Genomic DNA, 20,000 nt, shown 5'->3' on the forward strand with positions numbered 1-20,000 from the left:
GCCTCTGAATCCCCCCCTCGTGCCTCTGATGTCCCGTTGCTCCGTTGTCCCGCACGCCCCTCCGATGTCCCGCTGCTTCGTTGTCCCGCGCGCCCCTCCGATGTCCCGCTGTTCCGTTGTCCCGCGCACCCCTCCGATGTCCCGCTGCTCCGTTGTCCCGCTGCTCTATTGTCCCGCGCGCCCCTCCGATGTCCCGCTGCTCCGTTGTCCCGCGCGCCCCTCTGATGTCCCGCTGTTCCGTTGTCCCGCGCGCCGCTCCGATGTCCCGCTGTTCCGTTGTCCCGCGCGCCCCTCCGATGTCCCGCTGCTCCGTTGTCCCGCGCGCCCCTCTGATGTCCCGCTGCTCCGTTGTCCCGTGCGCCCCTCCTATGTCCCGCTGCTCCATTGTCCCGCGCGCCCCTCCGATGTCCCGCTGCTCCATTTCTTGTGTGTGTGTGTGTGTGTGACTGACTGACTGTGTGTGTGTGTGTGTGTGTGTGTGTGTGTGTGTGTGTGTGTGACTCTGTGACTGAGTGTGTGACTCTGTGACTGAGTGTGTGTGTGTGTGTGTGCCTCTGTGACTGAGTGTGTGTGTGACTCTGTGTGTGTGACTCTTTGACTGAGTGTGTGTGTGACTCTGTGACTGAGTGTGTGTGTGACTCTGTGACTGAGTGTGTGTGTACAGACACCCACCCACAGCCGCCTGCCCACCCACCTTCACCGTATCCCATACTCCCACATGCCCCTCAAATGTCCCCCACATGCCTCTGAATCCCCCCCTCGTGCCTCTGATGTCCCGCTGCTCCGTTGTCCCGCGCGCCCCTCCGATGTCCCGCTGCTCCGTTGTCCCACGCGCCCCTCTGATGTCCCACTGCTTCGTTGTCCCGCGCGCCCCTCCGATGTCCCACTGCTTCGTTGTCCCGCGTGCCCCTCCGATGTCCCGCTGCTCCGTTGTCCCGCGCGACCCTCCAATGTCCTGCTGCTCCATTTCTTGAGTGTGTGTGTGTGACTGACTGACTGTGTGTGTGACTGACTGAGTGTGTGTGACTGACTGAGTGTGTGTGACTGACTGAGTGTGTGTGTGACTGTGACTGAGTGTGTGTGTGTGACTCTGTGACTGAGTGTGTGTGTGTGACTGTGACTGAGTGTGTGACTGAGTGTGTGTGTGTGTGTGTGTGTGTGTGTGTGTGTGTGTGTGTGTGTGTGTGTGTGTGTGTGTGTGTGTGTGTGTGTGTGTGTGTGTGTGTGTGTGTGTGTGTGTGTGTGTGTGTGTGTGTGTGTGTGTGTGTGTGTGTGTGACTCTGTGACTGAGTGTGTGACTCTGTGACTGAGTGTGTGTGTGTGTGACTCTGTGACTGAGTGTGTGTGTGACTCTGTGACTGAGTGTGTGACTCTGTGACTCTGTGACTGAGTGTGTGTGTGTGTGCCTCTGTGACTGAGTGTGTGTGTGACTCTGTGACTGAGTGTGTGACCCTGTGACTGAGTGACTGACTGAGTGTGTGTGTGACTGTTGTCCCGCGCGCCCCTCTGATGTCCCACTGCTTCGTTGTCCCGCGCGCCCCTCTGATGTCCCGCTGCTCCGTTGTCCCGCGCGCCCCTCCGCTGTCCCACTGCTTCGTTGTCCCGTGCGCCCCTCTGATGTCCCACTGCTTCGTTGTCCCGCGCGCCCCTCCGATGTCCCGCTGCTCCGTTGTCCCACGCGGCCCTGCGATGTCCCGCTGCTCCGTTGTCCCGTGCTGCCCTCCGATGTCCTGCTGCTCCATTTCTTGAGTGTGTGTGTGTGACTGACTGACTGTGTGTGTGTGTGTGTGTGTGTGTGTGTGTGTGACTGAGTGTGTGTGTGTGACTGACTGTGTGTGTGTCTGACTGACTGACTGACTGACTGACTGACTGTGTGTGTGTGTGTGTGTGTGTGTGTGTGTGTGTGTGTGTGTGTGTGTGTGTGTGTGTGTGTGTGTGTGTGTGTGTGTGTGTGTGTGTGTGTGTGTGTGTGTGTGTGTGTGTAACTGACTGTGTGACTCTGTGACTGAGTGTGTCTGACTGAGCGGGTGTGTGTGTGTGTGTGTGTGTGTGTGTGTGTTTGTGTGTGTGTATGACTGACTGTGTGTGTGTCTGACTGACTGACTGAGTGTGTGTGTGTGTGTGTGTGTGTGTGTGTGTGTGTGTGTGTGTGTGTGTGTGTGTGTGTGTTTGTGTGACTGACCGAGTGTATGTGTTTGTGTGTCTGTGTGTGTGTCTGTATGTGTGTGTGTGTGTGTGTGTGTGACTCTGTGACTGAGTGTGTGACCCTGTGACTGAGTGACTCTGACTGAGTGTGTGTGTGTGTGTGTGTGTGTGTGTGTGTGTGTGTGTGTGTGTGTGTGTGTGTGTGTGTGTGTGTGTGTGTGTGTGTGTGTGTGTGTGTGTGTGCCAATCAGGTAGCTGTTAACCATTTTGAGGCTAAATGTGATGTCACAAGCACTATTTATGCAGAATCTCCATGCAAATGTCACAGGCGGCTTATTTTTTCTATCAGCCAGTGTACCGGAAGTTTCAGTGTGCTAGCAGAGGGAAAAAAACATTGAACGCACGATAAGCCAGTTTTGGGCACGTCCAATAGAAAATGAGCTGAGGGCCTTAGTGAATCGCGCCGTCTGCTTCATTTTTTATCGGACGTGATAATTTTTTTCAGGCCGGCGCGAAAGCACGGAGTTTAGTGCATAGCCCCCTATATTATGATTCCCATAGCATCACTACCAATTACTCAAAATAATGTGGTGGTGCGGTATATACAGTACAATTGATATAGCCCTGCTAAGGTGTACACTCCACTATCTGAATGCACATGTGGTATATAATCAGTTGCAGCAACAGCAGAGGTAGGTATAGTAACGTGTGCGGTTTATAACCGCATGCACACTATGGGGGCTATGCACTAAGCTCCGTTAAGTCACTTTTAGACCGCAAAGTGCTCTTAGAACGTGCTTTTGCGCTCAACCCGATGCACTAAGCAACGCAAACAGGCACTTTGCGATCTAAAAATGACTTTTTTCAAGAATTTTTTCTAAGTCCAACTTTGCTCGTTCGCAACTTTGTTTGCGTTAAATTCTGCCCTTAAGCGGGATGCCCTAAGCAACGCAACCTTAGCGTACACGAAAGTTGCGTTGATCAGAACACGCCAGGTCAGAGTAGACGTCTTTAAAAGCCTGTCACATGGTACTAGAGCCAATCAGAGTTGGGATGTATTTCCCACGCTCTGATTGGCTACCGTACCATGTGAGGCCGGCCATGTTTCTTTTAATGACGTCATCTTAAAGGCAATTGAAGCAAAGCCATTCTGATTGGCTGTGCTTTCATTGCCTTTAAATGACGTCATCATTTTTCTTTTTGCTCGGCCAAATCACATGTTTTTCACTGCCCAATCAGGACCGTGTGAAACATTTGACCAAAATGTGACGTCATAGGCCTATAAAAGCCTATGTCGCCTCATTTTGAAGCTAGTCGCCGAGGAGGGAACATCTCCCCTCCTGAGAAGAAGGGCGTGGCGTAAGAAGATGGAAGAAGACGGAAGAAGACCCCAGAAGACCCCAAAATACCCCAAAGAAGAAAGAAGACACAGACGTGGATTTGTTATGGGTTTTTATTATTATAAATATTTTTTATTATTTGTGTGTGTGTGACTCTGTGACTGTGTGTGTGTGACTCTGTGACTGAGTGTGTGTGTGACTCTGTGACTGAGTGTGTGTGTACAGACACACACCCACCTTCACCGTCACCTGCCCACCCACCATCTCCCATATTCCCACATGCCCCTCCGATGCTTCCACATGCCCCTGAAATGTCCCCCCACATGCCTGATCCACCCCCCCCCCACATGCCTCTGATGCCCCCCCTCATGCCTCCAATGTCCCGCGCGGCCCTCCGATGTCCCGCTGCTCCGTTTCTTGAGTGTGTGTGTGTGACTGAGTGTGTGTGTGTGACCAAGTGTGTGACTGAGTGTGTCTGTGTCTCTGACTGTGTGTGTGTGTGACTGACTGTGTGTGTGTGTGTGTGTGTGTGTGTGTGCCTCTGTGACTGAGTGTGTGACCCTGTGACTGAGTGACTGACTGAGTGTGTGTGTGACTCTGTGACTGACTGAGTGTGTGTGTGACTCTGTGACTGAGTGTGTGTGTGTGTGTGTGTGTGTGTGTGTGTGTGTGTGTGTGTGTGTGTGTGACTCTGTGACTCTGTGACTGAGTGTGTGACTCTGTGACTCTGTGACTGACTCTGTGACTGAGTGTGTGTGTGTGTGTGTGTGTGTGTGTGTGTGTGTGTGTGTGTGTGTGTGTGTGTGTGTGTGTGTGTGTGTGTGTGTGTGTGTGTGTGTGTGTGTGTGTGTGTGTGTGTGTGTGTGTGACTGTGTGTGTGTGTGTGTGTGTGTGTGTGTGTTTGTGTGTGTGTGTGTGTGTGTGTATGTGACTCTGTGACTGAGTGTGTGTGTGTGTGTGTGTGTGTGACTCTGTGACTGAGTGTGTGACTCTGTGACTGAGTGTGTGTGTGTGTGTGTGTGTGTGTGTGTGCCTCTGTGACTGAGTGTGTGTGTGACTGTGTGACTGAGTGTGTGTGTGACTCTGTGACTGAGTGTGTGTGTGACTCTGTGTGTGTGACTCTGTGACTGAGTGTGTGACTCTGTGACTCTGTGACTGAGTGTGTGTGTGACTCTGTGACTGAGTGTGTGTGTGACTCTGTGACTGAGTGTGTGTGTGACTCTGTGACTGAGTGTGTGTGTGTGACTCTGTGACTGAGTGTGTGTGTACAGACACCCACCCACAGCCACCTGCCCACCCACCTTCACCGTATCCCATACTCCCACATGCCCCTCAAATGTCCCCCACATGCCTCTGAATCCCCCCCTCGTGCCTCTGATGTCCCGTTGCTCCGTTGTCCCGCACGCCCCTCCGATGTCCCGCTGCTTCGTTGTCCCGCGCGCCCCTCCGATGTCCCGCTGTTCCGTTGTCCCGCGCGCCCCTCCGATGTCCCGCTGCTCCGTTGTCCCGCGCGCCCCTCCGATGTCCCGCTGCTCCGTTGTCCCGCGCGCCCCTCTGATGTCCCGCTGTTCCGTTGTCCCGCGTGCCCCTCCGATGTCCCGCTGTTCCGTTGTCCCGCGCGCCCCTCCGATGTCCCGCTGCTCCGTTGTCCCGCGCGCCCCTCTGATGTCCCGCTGCTCCGTTGTCCCGCGCGCCCCTCCTATGTCCCGCTGCTCCATTGTCCCGCGCGCCCCTCCGATGTCCCGCTGCTCCATTTCTTGTGTGTGTGTGTGTGACTGACTGACTGTGTGTGTGTGTGTGTGTTTGTGTGTGTGTGTGTGTGTGTGTGTGTGTGACTCTGTGACTGAGTGTGTGACTCTGTGACTGAGTGTGTGTGTGTGTGTGCCTCTGTGACTGAGTGTGTGTGTGACTCTGTGTGTGTGACTCTGTGACTGAGTGTGTGTGTGACTCTGTGACTGAGTGTGTGTGTGACTCTGTGACTGAGTGTGTGTGTACAGACACCCACCCACAGCCGCCTGCCCACCCACCTTCACCGTATGCCATACTCCCATATGCCCCTCAAATGTTCCCCACATGCCTCTGAATCCACCCCTCGTGCCTCTGATGTCCCACTGCTCCGTTGTCCCGCGCGCCCCTCCGATGTCCCGCTGCTCCGTTGTCCCGCGCGCCCCTCTGATGTCCCACTGCTTCTTTGTCCCGCGCGCCCCTCCGATGTCCCACTGCTTCGTTGTCCCGCGCGCCCCTCCGATGTCCCGCTGCTCCGTTGTCCCGCGCGGCCCTCCAATGTCTTGCTGCTCCATTTCTTGAGTGTGTGTGTGACTGACTGACTGTGTGTGTGACTGACTGAGTGTGTGTGACTGACTGAGTGTGTGTGACTGTGACTGAGTGTGTGTGTGTGACTCTGTGACTGAGTGTGTGACTGAGTGTGTGTGTGTGTGTGTGTGTGTGTGTGTGTGTGTGTGACTCTGTGACTGAGTGTGTGACTCTGTGACTGAGTGTGTGTGTGTGTGACTCTGTGACTGAGTGTGTGTGTGTGTGTGTGTGTGTGTGTGTGTGTGTGCCTCTGTGACTGAGTGTGTGTGTGACTGTGTGACTGAGTGTGTGTGTGACTCTGTGTGTGTGACTCTGTGACTGAGTGTGTGACTCTGTGACTGAGTGTGTGTGTGACTCTGTGACTGAGTGTGTGTGTGTGTGACTCTGTGACTGAGTGTGTGTGTGACTCTGTGACTGAGTGTGTGTGTGTGACTCTGTGACTGAGTGTGTGTGTACAGACACCCACCCACAGCCGCCTGCCCACCCACTTTCACCGTATCCCATACTCCCACATGCCCCTCAAATGTCCCCCACATGCCTCTGAATCCCCCCCTCGTGCCTCTGATGTCCCGTTGCTGCGTTGTCCCGCACGCCCCTCCGATGTCCCGCTGCTTCGTTGTCCCGCGCGCCCCTCCGATGTCCCGCTGTTCCGTTGTCCCGCGCGCCCCTCCGATGTCCCGCTGCTCCGTTGTCCCGCGCGCCCCTCCGATGTCCCGCTGCTCCGTTGTCCCGCGCGCCCCTCTGATGTCCCGCTGTTCCATTGTCCCGCGCGCCCTTCCGATGTCCCGCTGTTCCGTTGTCCCGCGCGCCCCTCCGATGTCCCGCTGCTCCGTTGTCCCGCGCGCCCCTCTGATGTCCCGCTGCTCCGTTGTCCCGCGCGCCCCTCCTATGTCCCGCTGCTCCATTGTCCCGCGCGCCCCTCCGATGTCCCGCTGCTCCATTTCTTGTGTGTGTGTGTGTGACTGACTGACTGTGTGTGTGTGTGTGTTTGTGTGTGTGTGTGTGTGACTCTGTGACTGAGTGTGTAACTCTGTGACTGAGTGTGTGTGTGTGTGTGCCTCTGTGACTGAGTGTGTGTGTGACTCTGTGTGTGTGACTCTGTGACTGAGTGTGTGTGTGACTCTGTGACTGAGTGTGTGTGTGACTCTGTGACTGAGTGTGTGTGTACAGACACCCACCCACAGCCGCCTGCCCACCCACCTTCACCGTATCCCATACTCCCACATGCCCCTCAAATGTTCCCCACATGCCTCTGAATCCACCCCTCGTGCCTCTGATGTCCCGCTGCTCCGTTGTCCCGCGAGCCCCTCCGATGTCCCGCTGCTCCGTTGTCCCGCGCGCCCCTCTGATGTCCCACTGCTTCTTTGTCCCGCGCGCCCCTCCGATGTCCCACTGCTTCGTTGTCCCGCGCGCCCCTCCGATGTCCCGCTGCTCCGTTGTCCCGCGCGGCCCTCCAATGTCTTGCTGCTCCATTTCTTGAGTGTGTGTGTGTGTGACTGACTGACTGTGTGTGTGACTGACTGAGTGTGTGTGACTGACTGAGTGTGTGTGACTGTGACTCAGTGTGTGTGTGTGACTCTGTGACTGAGTGTGTGACTGAGTGTGTGTGTGTGTGTGTGTGTGTGTGTGTGTGTGTGACTCTGTGACTGAGTGTGTGACTCTGTGACTGAGTGTGTGTGTGTGTGACTCTGTGACTGAGTGTGTGTGTGTGTGTGTGTGTGTGCCTCTGTGACTGAGTGTGTGTGTGACTGTGTGACTGAGTGTGTGTGTGACTCTGTGTGTGTGACTCTGTGACTGAGTGTGTGACTCTGTGACTGAGTGTGTGTGTGACTCTGTGACTGAGTGTGTGTGTGTGTGACTCTGTGACTGAGTGTGTGTGTGACTCTGTGACTGAGTGTGTGTGTGTGACTCTGTGACTGAGTGTGTGTGTACAGACACCCACCCACAGCCGCCTGCCCACCCACCTTCACCGTATCCCATACTCCCACATGCCCCTCAAATGTTCCCCACATGCCTCTGAATCCACCCCTCGTGCCTCTGATGTCCCGCTGCTCCGTTGTCCCGCGCGCCCCTCCGATGTCCCGCTGCTCCGTTGTCCCGCGCGCCCCTCTGATGTCCCACTGCTTCTTTGTCCCGCGCGCCCCTCCGATGTCCCACTGCTTCGTTGTCCCGCGCGCCCCTCCGATGTCCCGCTGCTCCGTTGTCCCGCGCGGCCCTCCAATGTCTTGCTGCTCCATTTCTTGAGTGTGTGTGTGTGACTGACTGACTGTGTGTGTGACTGACTGAGTGTGTGTGACTGACTGAGTGTGTGTGACTGACTGAGTGTGTGTGTGACTGTGACTGAGTGTGTGTGTGTGACTCTGTGACTGAGTGTGTGACTGAGTGTGTGTGTGTGTGTGTGTGTGTGTGTGTGTGTGTGTGTGTGTGTGACTCTGTGACTGAGTGTGTGACTCTGTGACTGAGTGTGTGTGTGTGTGACTCTGTGACTGAGTGTGTGTGTGACTCTGTGACTGAGTGTGTGACTCTGTGACTCTGTGACTGAGTGTGTGTGTGTGTGCCTCTGTGACTGAGTGTGTGTGTGACTCTGTGACTGAGTGTGTGACCCTGTGACTGAGTGACTGACTGAGTGTGTGTGTGACTGTTGTCCCGCGCGCCCCTCTGATGTCCCACTGCTTCGTTGTCCCGCGCGCCCCTCTGATGTCCCGCTGCTCCGTTGTCCCGCGCGCCCCTCCGCTGTCCCTCTGCTTCGTTGTCCCGTGCGCCCCTCTGATGTCCCACTGCTTCGTTGTTCCGCGCGCCCCTCCGATGTCCCGCTGCTCCGTTGTCCCGCGCGGCCCAGCGATGTTCCGCTGCTCCGTTGTCCCGCGCTGCCCTCCGATGTCCTGCTGCTCCATTTCTTGAGTGTGTGTGTGTGACTGACTGTGTGTGTGTGTGTGTGTTTGTGACTCTGTGACTGAGTGTGTGACTCTGTGACTGAGTGTGTGTGTGTGTGTGTGTGTGCCTCTGTGACTGAGTGTGTGTGTGACTCTGTGACTGAGTGTGTGTGTGACTCTGTGACTGAGTGTGTGTGTGACTCTGTGACTGAGTGTGTGTGTGACTCTGTGTGTGTGACTCTGTGACTGAGTGTGTGACTCTGTGACTGTGACTGAGTGTGTGTGTGACTCTGTGACTGAGTGTGTGTGTGTGTGACTCTGTGACTGAGTGTGTGTGTGACTCTGTGACTGAGTGTGTGTGTGTGACTCTGTGACTGAGTGTGTGTGTACAGACACCCACCCACAGCCGCCTGCCCACCCACCTTCACCGTATCCCATACTCCCACATGCCCCTCAAATGTCCCCCACATGCCTCTGAATCCCCCCCTCGTGCCTCTGATGTCCCGTTGCTCCGTTGTCCCGCACGCCCCTCCGATGTCCCGCTGCTTCGTTGTCCCGCGCGCCCCTCCGATGTCCCGCTGTTCCGTAGTCCCGCGCGCCCCTCCGATGTCCCGCTGCTCCGTTGTCCCGCTGCTCCGTTGTCCCGCGCGCCCCTCCGATGTCCCGCTGCTCCGTTGTCCCGCGCACCCCTCTGATGTCCCGCTGTTCCGTTGTCCCGCGCGCCGCTCCGATGTCCCGCTGTTCCGTTGTCCCGCGCGCCCCTCCGATGTCCCGCTGCTCCGTTGTCCCGCGCGCCCCTCTGATGTCCCGCTGCTCCGTTGTCCCGCGCGCCCCTCCTATGTCCCGCTGCTCCATTGTCCCGCGCGCCACTCCGATGTCCCGCTGCTCCATTTCTTGTGTGTGTGTGTGTGTGACTGACTGACTGTGTGTGTGTGTGTGTGTGTGTGTGTGTGTGTGTGTGTGTGTGTGTGTGTGTGTGTGTGTGTGTGTGTGTGTGTGTGTGTGTGTGTGTGTGTGTGACTCTGTGACTGAGTGTGTGACTCTGTGACTGAGTGTGTGTGTGTGTGCCTCTGTGACTGAGTGTGTGTGTGACTCTGTGTGTGTGACTCTTTGACTGAGTGTGTGTGTGACTCTGTGACTGAGTGTGTGTGTGACTCTGTGACTGAGTGTGTGTGTACAGACACCCACCCACAGCCGCCTGCCCACCCACCTTCACCGTATCCCATACTCCCACATGCCCCTCAAATGTTCCCCACATGCCTCTGAATCCCCCCCCTCGTGCCTCTGATGTCCCGCTGCTCCGTTGTCCCGCGCGCCCCTCCGATGTCCCGCTGCTCCGTTGTCCCACGCGCCCCTCTGATGTCCCACTGCTTCTTTGTCCCGCGTGCCCCTCCGATGTCCCACTGCTTCGTTGTCCCGCGCGCCCCTCCGATGTCCCGCTGCTCCGTTGTCCCGCGCGGCCCTCCAATGTCCTGCTGCTCCATTTCTTGAGTGTGTGTGTGTGACTGACTGACTGTGTGTGTGACTGACTGAGTGTGTGTGACTGACTGAGTGTGTGTGACTGACTGAGTGTGTGTGTGACTGTGACTGAGTGTGTGTGTGTGACTCTGTGACTGAGTGTGTGTGTGTGTGACTCTGTGACTGAGTGTGTGACTGAGTGTGTGTGTGTGTGTGTGTGTGTGTGTGTGTGTGTGTGTGTGTGTGTGTGTGTGTGTGTGTGTGTGTGTGTGTGTGTGTGTGTGTGTGTGTGTGTGTGTGTGTGTGTGTGTGTGTGTGTGTGTGACTCTGTGACTGAGTGTGTGACTCTGTGACTCTGTGACTGAGTGTGTGTGTGTGTGCCTCTGTGACTGAGTGTGTGTGTGACTCTGTGACTGAGTGTGTGACCCTGTGACTGAGTGACTGACTGAGTGTGTGTGTGACTGTTGTACCGCGCGCCTCTCTGATGTCCCACTGCTTCGTTGTCCCGCGCGCCCCTCCGATGTCCCGCTGCTCCGTTGTCCCGCGCGGCCCTGCGATGTTCCGCTGCTCCGTTGTCCCGCGCTGCCCTCCGATGTCCTGCTGCTCCATTTCTTGAGTGTGTGTGTGTGACTGACTGTGTGTGTGTGTGTGTGTGTGTGTGTGTGTGTGTGTGTGTGTGTGTGTGTGTGTGTGTGTGTGTGTGTGTGTGTGTGTGTGTGTGTGTGTGTGTGTGTGTGTGTGTGTGTGTGTGTGTGTGACTGAGTGTGTGTGTGTGACTGACTGTGTGTGTGTGTCTGACTGACTGTGTGTGTGTGTGTGTGTGTGTGTGTGTGTGTGTGTGTGTGTGTGTGTGTGTGTGTGTGTGTGTGTGTGTGTGTGTGTGTGTGTGTGTGTGTGTGTGTGTGTGTGTGACTGACTGTGTGTGTGACTCTGTGACTGAGTGTGTCTGACTGAGCGGGTGTGTGTGTGTGTGTGTGTGTGTGTTTGTGTGTGTGTATGACTGACTGTGTGTGTGTGTCTGACTAACTGAGTGTGTGTGTGTGTGTGTGTGTGTGTGTTTGTGTGACTGACCAAGTGTGTGTGGGTGTGTGTCTGTGTGTGTGTGTGTGTGTGTGTGTGTGTGTGTGTGTGTGTGTGTGTGTGTGTGTGTGTGTGTGTGTGTGTGTGTGTGTGTGTGTGTGTGTGTGTGTGTGTGACTCTGTGACTGAGTGTGTGACCCTGTGACTGAGTGACTCTGACTGAGTGTGTGTGTGTGTGTGTGTGTGTGTGTGTGTGTGTGTGTGTGTGTGTGTGTGTGTGTGTGTGTGTGTGTGTGTGTGTGTGTGTGTGTGTGTGTGTGTGTGTGTGTGTGTGTGTGTGTGTGACTCTGTGACTGAGTGTGTGTGTGTGTGGTTGTGTGTAAAAAAAAAAATGTTAACGTCAGAACATGGTTTGAACAGCCAATCAGGTAGCTGTTAACCATTTTGAGGCTAAATGTGATGTCACAAGCACTATTTATGCAGAATCTCCATGCAAATGTCACAGGCGGCTTATTTTTTCTATCAGCCAGTGTACGGGAAGTTTCAGTGTGCTAGCAGAGGGAAAAAAACATTGAACGCACGATAAGCCAGTTTTGGGCACGTCCAATAGAAAATGAGCTGAGGGCCTTAGTGAATCGCGCCGTCTGCTTCATTTTTTATCGGACGTGATAATTTTTTTCAGGCCGGCGCGAAAGCACGGAGTTTAGTGCATAGCCCCCTATATTATGATTCCCATAGCATCACTACCAATTACTCAAAATAATGTGGTGGTGCGGTATATACAGTACAATTGATATAGCCCTGCTAAGGTGTACACTCCACTATCTGAATGCACATGTGGTATATAATCAGTTGCAGCAACAGCAGAGGTAGGTATAGTAACGTGTGCGGTTTATAACCGCATGCACACTATGGGGGCTATGCACTAAGCTCCGTTAAGTCACTTTTAGACCGCAAAGTGCTCTTAGAACGTGCTTTTGCGCTCAACCCGATGCACTAAGCAACGCAAACAGGCACTTTGAGATCTAAAAATGACTTTTTTCAAGAATTTTTTCTAAGTCCAACTTTGCTCGTTCGCAACTTTGTTTGCGTTAAATTCTGCCCTTAAGCGGGATGCCCTAAGCAACGCAACCTTAGCGTACACGAAAGTTGCGTTGATCAGAACACGCCAGGTCAGAGTAGACATCTTTAAAAGCCTGTCACATGGTACTAGAGCCAATCAGAGTTGGGATGTATTTCCCACGCTCTGATTGGCTACCGTACCATGTGAGGCCGGCCATGTTTCTTTTAATGACGTCATCTTAAAGGCAATTGAAGCAAAGCCATTCTGATTGGCTGTGCTTTCATTGCCTTTAAATGACGTCATCATTTTTCTTTTTGCTCGGCCAAATCACATGTTTTTCACTGCCCAATCAGGACCGTGTGAAACATTTGACCAAAATGTGACGTCATAGGCCTATAAAAGCCTATGTCGCCTCATTTTGAAGCTAGTCGCCGAGGAGGGAACATCTCCCCTCCTGAGAAGAAGGGTGTGGCGTAAGAAGATGGAAGAAGACGGAAGAAGACCCCAGAAGACCCCAAAATATACCCCAAAGAAGAAAGAAGACACAGACGTGGATTTGTTATGGGTTTTTATTATTATAAATATTTTTTTATTATTTGTGTGTGTGTGACTCTGTGACTGTGTGTGTGTGACTCTGTGACTGAGTGTGTGTGTGACTCTGTGACTGAGTGTGTGTGTACAGACACACACCCACCTTCACCGTCACCTGCCCACCCACCATCTCCCATATTCCCACATGCCCCTCCGATGCTTCCACATGCCCCTGAAATGTCCCCCCACATGCCTGATCCACCCCCCCCACATGCCTCTGATGCCCCCCCTCATGCCTCCAATGTCCCGTGCGGCCCTCCGATGTCCCGCTGCTCCGTTTCTTGAGTGTGTGTGTGTGACTGAGTGTGTGTGTGTGACCAAGTGTGTGACTGAGTGTGTCTGTGTCTCTGACTGTGTGTGTGTGTGACTGACTCTGTGTGTGTGTGTGTGTGTGTGTGTGTGTGCCTCTGTGACTGAGTGTGTGACCCTGTGACTGAGTGACTGACTGAGTGTGTGTGTGACTCTGTGACTGACTGAGTGTGTGTGTGACTCTGTGACTGAGTGTGTGTGTGTGTGTGTGTGTGTGTGTGTGTGTGTGTGTGTGTGTGTGTGTGTGTGTGTGTGTGTGTGTGTGTGTGTGTGTGTGTGTGTGTGTGTGTGTGACTCTGTGACTCTGTGACTGAGTGTGTGACTCTGTGATTCTGTGACTGACTCTGTGACTGAGTGTGTGTGTGTGTGTGTGTGTGTGTGTGTGTGTGTGTGTGTGTGTGTGTGTGTGTGTGTGTGTGTGTGTGTGTGTGTGTGTGTGTGTGTGTGTGTGTGTGTGTGTGTGTGTGTGTGTGTGTGTGTGTGTGACTGTGTGTGTGTGTGTGTGTGTGTGTGTGTGTGTGTGTGTGTGTGTGTGTGTGTGTGTGTGTGTGTGTGTGTGTGTGTGTGTGCGTGTACGTGACTCTGTGACTGAGTGTGTGTGTGTGTGTGTGTGTGTGTGACTCTGTGACTGAGTGTGTGACTCTGTGACTGAGTGTGTGTGTGCCTCTGTGACTGAGTGTGTGTGTGACTGTGTGACTGAGTGTGTGTGTGACTCTGTGACTGAGTGTGTGTGTGACTCTGTGTGTGTGACTCTGTGACTGAGTGTGTGACTCTGTGACTCTGTGACTCTGTGACTGAGTGTGTGTGTGACTCTGTGACTGAGTGTGTGTGTGTGTGACTCTGTGACTGAGTGTGTGTGTGACTCTGTGACTGAGTGTGTGTGTGACTCTGTGTGTGTGACTCTGTGACTGAGTGTGTGACTCTGTGACTCTGTGACTGAGTGTGTGTGACTCTGTGACTGAGTGTGTGACTCTGTGACTGAGTGTGTGTGTGTGTGTGACTCTGTGACTGAGTGTGTGTGTGACTCTGTGACTGAGTGTGTGTGTGTGACTCTGTGACTGAGTGTGTGTGTACAGACACCCACCCACAGCCGCCTGCCCACCCACCTTCACCGTATCCCATACTCCCACATGCCCCTCAAATGTCCCCCACATGCCTCTGATGTCCCGCTGCTCCATTGTCCCGCGCGCCCCTCTGATGTCCCGCTGCTCCGTTGTCCCGCGCGCCCCTCCTATGTCCTGCTGCTCCATTGTCCCGCGCGCCCCTCCGATGTCCCGCTGCTCCATTTCTTGTGTGTGTGTGTGTGTGTGTGACTGACTGACTGACTGACTGTGTGTGTGTGTGTGTGTGTGTGTGTGTGTGTGTGTGTGTGTGTGTGTGTGTGTGTGTGTGTGTGTGTGTGTGTGTGACTCTGTGACTGAGTGTGTGACTCTGTGACTGAGTGTGTGTGTGTGTGTGTGCCTCTGTGACTGTGTGTGTGACTCTGTGTGTGTGACTCTGTGACTGAGTGTGTGTGTGACTCTGTGACTGAGTGTGTGTGTGACTCTGTGACTGAGTGTGTGTGTACAGACACCCACCCACAGCCGCCTGCCCACCCACCTTCACCGTATCCCATACTCCCACATGCCCCTCAAATGTTCCCCACATGCCTCTGAATCCCCCCTCGTGCCTCTGATGTCCCGCTGCTCCGTTGTCCCGCGCGCCCCTCCGATGTCCCGCTGCTCCGTTGTCCCGCGCGCCCCTCTGATGTCCCACTGCTTCGTTGTCCCGCGCGCCCCTCCGATGTCCCACTGCTTCGTTGTCCCGCGCGCCCCTCCGATGTCCCGCTGCTCCGTTGTCCCGCGCGGCCCTCCAATGTCCTGCTGCTCCATTTCTTGAGTGTGTGTGTGTGTGACTGACTGACTGTGTGTGTGTGTGTGTGACTGACTGAGTGTGTGTGACTGACTGAGTGTGTGTGACTGACTGAGTGTGTGTGACTGACTGAGTGTGTGTGTGACTGTGACTGAGTGTGTGTGTGTGACTCTGTGACTGAGTGTGTGTGTGTGACTATGTGACTGAGTGTGTGTGTGTGACTCTGTGACTGAGTGTGTGACTGAGTGTGTGTGTGTGTGTGTGTGTGTGTGACTCTGACTGAGTGTGTGACTCTGTGACTGAGTGTGTGTGTGTGTAACTCTGTGACTGAGTGTGTGTGTGACTCTGTGACTCTGTGACTGAGTGTGTGTGTGTGCCTCTGTGACTGAGTGTGTGTGTGACTCTGTGACTGAGTGTGTGACCCTGTGACTGAGTGACTGACTGAGTGTGTGTGTGACTGTTGTCCCGCGCGCCCCTCTGATGTCCCACTGCTTCGTTGTCCCGCGCGCCCCTCCGATGTCCCGCTGCTCCGTTGTCCCACGCGGCCCTGCGATGTTCCGCTGTTCCGTTGTCCCACGCTGCCCTCCGATGTCCTGCTGCTCCATTTCTTGAGTGTGTGTGTGTGACTGACTGACTGTGTGTGTGTGTGTGTGTGTGTGTGTGACTGAGTGTGTGTATGACTGACTGTGTGTGTGTGTGTGTGTGTGTGTGTGTGTGTGTGTGTGTGTGTGTGTGTGTGTGTGTGTGTGTGTGTGTGTGTGTGTGTGTGTGTGTGTGTGTGTGTGTGTGTGTGTGTGTGTGTGACTGACTGTGTGTGAGACTCTGTGACTGAGTGTGTCTGACTGAGTGGGTGTGTGTGTGTGTGGGTGTTTTGTGTGGGTGTATGACTGACTGTGTGTGTGTCTGACTGACTCTGTGACTGAGTGTGTGTGTGTGTGTGTGTGTGTGTGTGTGTGTGTGTGTGTGTGTGTGTGTGTGTGTGTGTGTGTGTGTGTGTGTGTGTGTGTGTGTGTGTGTGTGTGTGTGTGTGTGTGTGTGTGACTGACCGAGTGTGTGTGTGTGTGTGGGTGTGTGTCTGTGTGTGTGTCTGTGTGTGTGTGTGTGTGTGTGTGTGTGTGTGTGTGTGTGTGTGTGTGTGTGTGTGTGTGTGTGTGTGTGTGTGTGTGACTCTGTGACTGAGTGTGTGTGTGTGTGTGTGACTCTGTGACTGAGTGTGTGACCCTGTGACTGAGTGACTCTGACTGAGTGTGTGTGTGTGTGTGTGTGTGTGTGTGTGTGTGTGTGTGTGTGTGTGTGTGTGTGTGTGTGTGTGTGTGTGTGTGTGTGTGTGTGTGTGTGTGTGTGTGTGTGTGTGTGCGTGACTCTGTGACTGAGTGTGTGTGTGTGTGTGTGTGTGTGTGTGTGTGTGTGTGTGTGTGTGTGTGACTCTGTGACTGAGTGTGTGACTCTGTGACTGAGTGTGTGTGTGTGTGTGTGTGTGCCTCTGTGACTGAGTGTGTGACTCTGTGACTGAGTGTGTGTGTGTGTGTGTGCCTCTGTGACTGAGTGTGTGTGTGACTCTGTGACTGAGTGTGTGTGTGACTCTGTGACTGAGTGTGTGTGTGACTCTGTGTGTGTGACTCTGTGACTGAGTGTGTGACTCTGTGACTGAGTGTGTGTGTGAGTCTGTGACTGAGTGTTTGACTCTGTGACTGAGTGTGAGTGTGTGACTCTGTGACTGAGTGTGTGTGTGTGACTCTGTGACTGAGTGTGTGTGTGACTCTGTGACTGAGTGTGTGTGTACAGACACCCACCCACAGCCGCCTGCCCACCCACCTTCACCGTATCCCATACTCCCACATGCCCCTCAAATGTCCCCAACATGCCTCTGAATACCCCCCTCGTGCCTCTGATGTCCCGCTGCTCCGTTGTCCCGCGCGGCCCTGCGATGTCCCGTTGCTCCGTTGTCCCGTGCGCCCCTCCTATGTCCCGCTGCTCCGTTGTTCCGCGCGCCCCTCCGATGTCCCGCTGTTCCGTTGTCCCGCGCGCCCCTCCGATGTCCCGCTGTTCCGTTGTCCCGCGCGCCCCTCCGATGTCCCGCTGTTCCGTTGTCCCGCGCGCCCCTCCGATGTCCCGCTGCTCCGTTGTCCCGCGCGCCCCTCCGATGTCCCGCTGCTCCGTTGTCCCGCGCGCCCCTCTGATGTCCCGCTGTTCCGTTGTCCCGCGCGCCCCTCCAATGTCCCACTGCTCCGTTGTCCCTCGCGCCCCTCCTATGTCCCGCTGCTCCATTTCTTGTGTGTGTGTGTGTGACTGACTGACTGTGTGTGTGTGTGTGTGTGTGTGTGTGTGACTGACTGTGTGTGTGTGTGTGTGTGTGTGTGTGTGTGTGTGTGTGTGTGTGTGTGTGTGTGTGTGTGTGTGTGTGTGTGTGTGTGTATGTGTGACTCTGTGACTGAGTGTGTGACTCTGTGACTGAGTGTGTGTGTGTGTGTGTGTGCCTCTGTGACTGAGTGTGTGTGTGTGACTCTGTGTGTGTGACTCTGTGACTGAGTGTGTGTGTGACTCTGTGACTGAGTGTGTGTGTACAGACACCCACCCACAGCCGCCTGCCCACCCACCTTCACCGTATCGCATACTCCCACATGCCTCTGAATCCCCCCTCGTGCCTCTGATGTCCCGCTGCTCCGTTGTCCCGCGCGCCCCTCCGATGTCCCGCTGCTCCGTTGTCCCGCGCGCCCCTCTGATGTCCCACTGCTTCGTTGTCCCGCGCGCCCCTCCGATGTCCCACTGCTTCGTTGTCCCGCGCGCCCCTCCGATGTCCCGCTGCTCTGTTGTCCCGCGCGGCCCTCCAATGTCCTGCTGCTCCATTTCTTGAGTGTGTGTGTGTGACTGACTGACTGTGTGTATGTGTGTGTGACTGACTGAGTGTGTGTGACTGACTGAGTGTGTGTGACTGACTGAGTGTGTGTGACTGACTGAGTGTGTGTGTGATTGTGACTGAGTGTGTGTGTGTGTGACTCTGTGACTGAGTGTGTGTGTGACTATGTGACTGAGTGTGTGTGTGTGACTCTGTGACTGAGTGTGTGACTGAGTGTGTGTGTGTGTGTGTGTGTGTGTGACTCTGTGACTGAGTGTGTGACTCTGTGACTGAGTGTGTGTGTGTGTGACTCTGTGACTGAGTGTGTGTGTGTGACTCTGTGACTGAGTGTGACTCTGTGACTGAGTGTGTGTGTGTGCCTCTGTGACTGAGTGTGTGTGTGACTCTGTGACTGAGTGTGTGACCCTGTGACTGAGTGACTGACTGAGTGTGTGTGTGACTGTTGTCCCGCGCGCCAATCTGATGTCCCACTGCTTCGTTGTCCCGCGTGCCCCTCTGATGTCCCACTGCTCCGTTGTCCCGCGCGCCCCTCCGCTGTCCCACTGCTTCGTTGTTCCGCGTGCCCCTCTGATGTCCCACTGCTTCGTTGTCCCGCGCGCCCCTCCGATGTCCCGCTGCTCCGTTGTCCCGCGCGGCCCTGCGATGTTCCGCTGCTCCGTTGTCCCGCGCTGCCCTCCGATGTCCTGCTGCTCCATTTCTTGAGTGTGTGTGTGTGACTGACTGACTGTGTGTGTGTGTGTGTGTGTGTGTGTGACTGGGAGTGTGTGTATGACTGACTGTGTGTGTGTGTGTGTGTGTGTGTGTGTGTGTGTGTGTGTGTGTGTGTGTGTGTGTGTGTGTGTGTGTGTGTGTGTGTGTGTGTGTGTGTGTGTGTGTGTGTGTGTGTGTGTGTGTGTGACTGACTGTGTGTGTGACTCTGTGACTGAGTGTGTCTGACTGAGCGGGTGTGTGTGTGTGTGTGTGTGTGTGTGTGTGTGTGTGTGTGTGTGTGTGTGTGTGTGTGTGTGTGTGTGTGTGTGTGTGTGTGTGTATGACTGACTGTGTGTGTGTCTGACTGACTGACTGAGTGTGTGTGTGTGTGTGTGTGTGTGTGTGTGTGTGTGTGTTTGTGTGACTGACCGAGTGTGTGTGGGTGGGTGTCTGTGTGTGTGTGTGTGTGTGACTCTGTGACTGAGTGTGTGACTCTGTGACTGAGTGTGTGTGTGTGTGTGTGTGTGTGTGCCTCTGTGACTGAGTGTGTGTGTGTGACTCTGTGTGTGTGACTCTGTGACTGAGTGTGTGTGTGACTCTGTGACTGAGTGTGTGTGTACAGACACCCACCCACAGCCGCCTGCCCACCCACCTTCACCGTATCGCATACTCCCACATGCCTCTGAATCCCCCCTCGTGCCTCTGATGTCCCGCTGCTCCGTTGTCCCGCGCGCCCCTCCGATGTCCCGCTGCTCCGTTGTCCCGCGCGCCCCTCTGATGTCCCACTGCTTCGTTGTTCCGCGCGCCCCTCCGATGTCCCACTGCTTCGTTGTCCCGCGCGCCCCTCCGATGTCCCGCTGCTCCGTTGTCCCGCGCGGCCCTCCAATGTCCTGCTGCTCCATTTCTTGAGTGTGTGTGTGTGACTGACTGACTGTGTGCATGTGTGTGTGACTGACTGAGTGTGTGTGACTGACTGAGTGTGTGTGACTGACTGAGTGTGTGTGACTGACTGAGTGTGTGTGTGATTGTGACTGAGTGTGTGTGTGTGTGACTCTGTGACTGAGTGTGTGTGTGACTATGTGACTGAGTGTGTGTGTGTGACTCTGTGACTGAGTGTGTGACTGAGTGTGTGTGTGTGTGTGTGTGTGTGTGTGTGTGTGTGACTCTGTGACTGAGTGTGTGACTCTGTGACTGAGTGTGTGTGTGTGTGACTCTGTGACTGAGTGTGTGTGTGACTCTGTGACTGAGTGTGTGACTCTGTGACTGAGTGTGTGTGTGTGCCTCTGTGACTGAGTGTGTGTGTGACTCTGTGACTGAGTGTGTGACCCTGTGACTGAGTGACTGACTGAGTGTGTGTGTGACTGTTGTCCCGCGCGCCAATCTGATGTCCCACTGCTTCGTTGTCCCGCGTGCCCCTCTGATGTCCCACTGCTCCGTTGTCCTGCGCGCCCCTCCGCTGTCCCACTGCTTCGTTGTTCCGCGTTCCCCTCT

This window comes from Ascaphus truei, chromosome 1, assembly GCF_040206685.1.
Source record: "Ascaphus truei isolate aAscTru1 chromosome 1, aAscTru1.hap1, whole genome shotgun sequence".
NCBI lineage: Eukaryota > Metazoa > Chordata > Amphibia > Anura > Ascaphidae > Ascaphus > Ascaphus truei.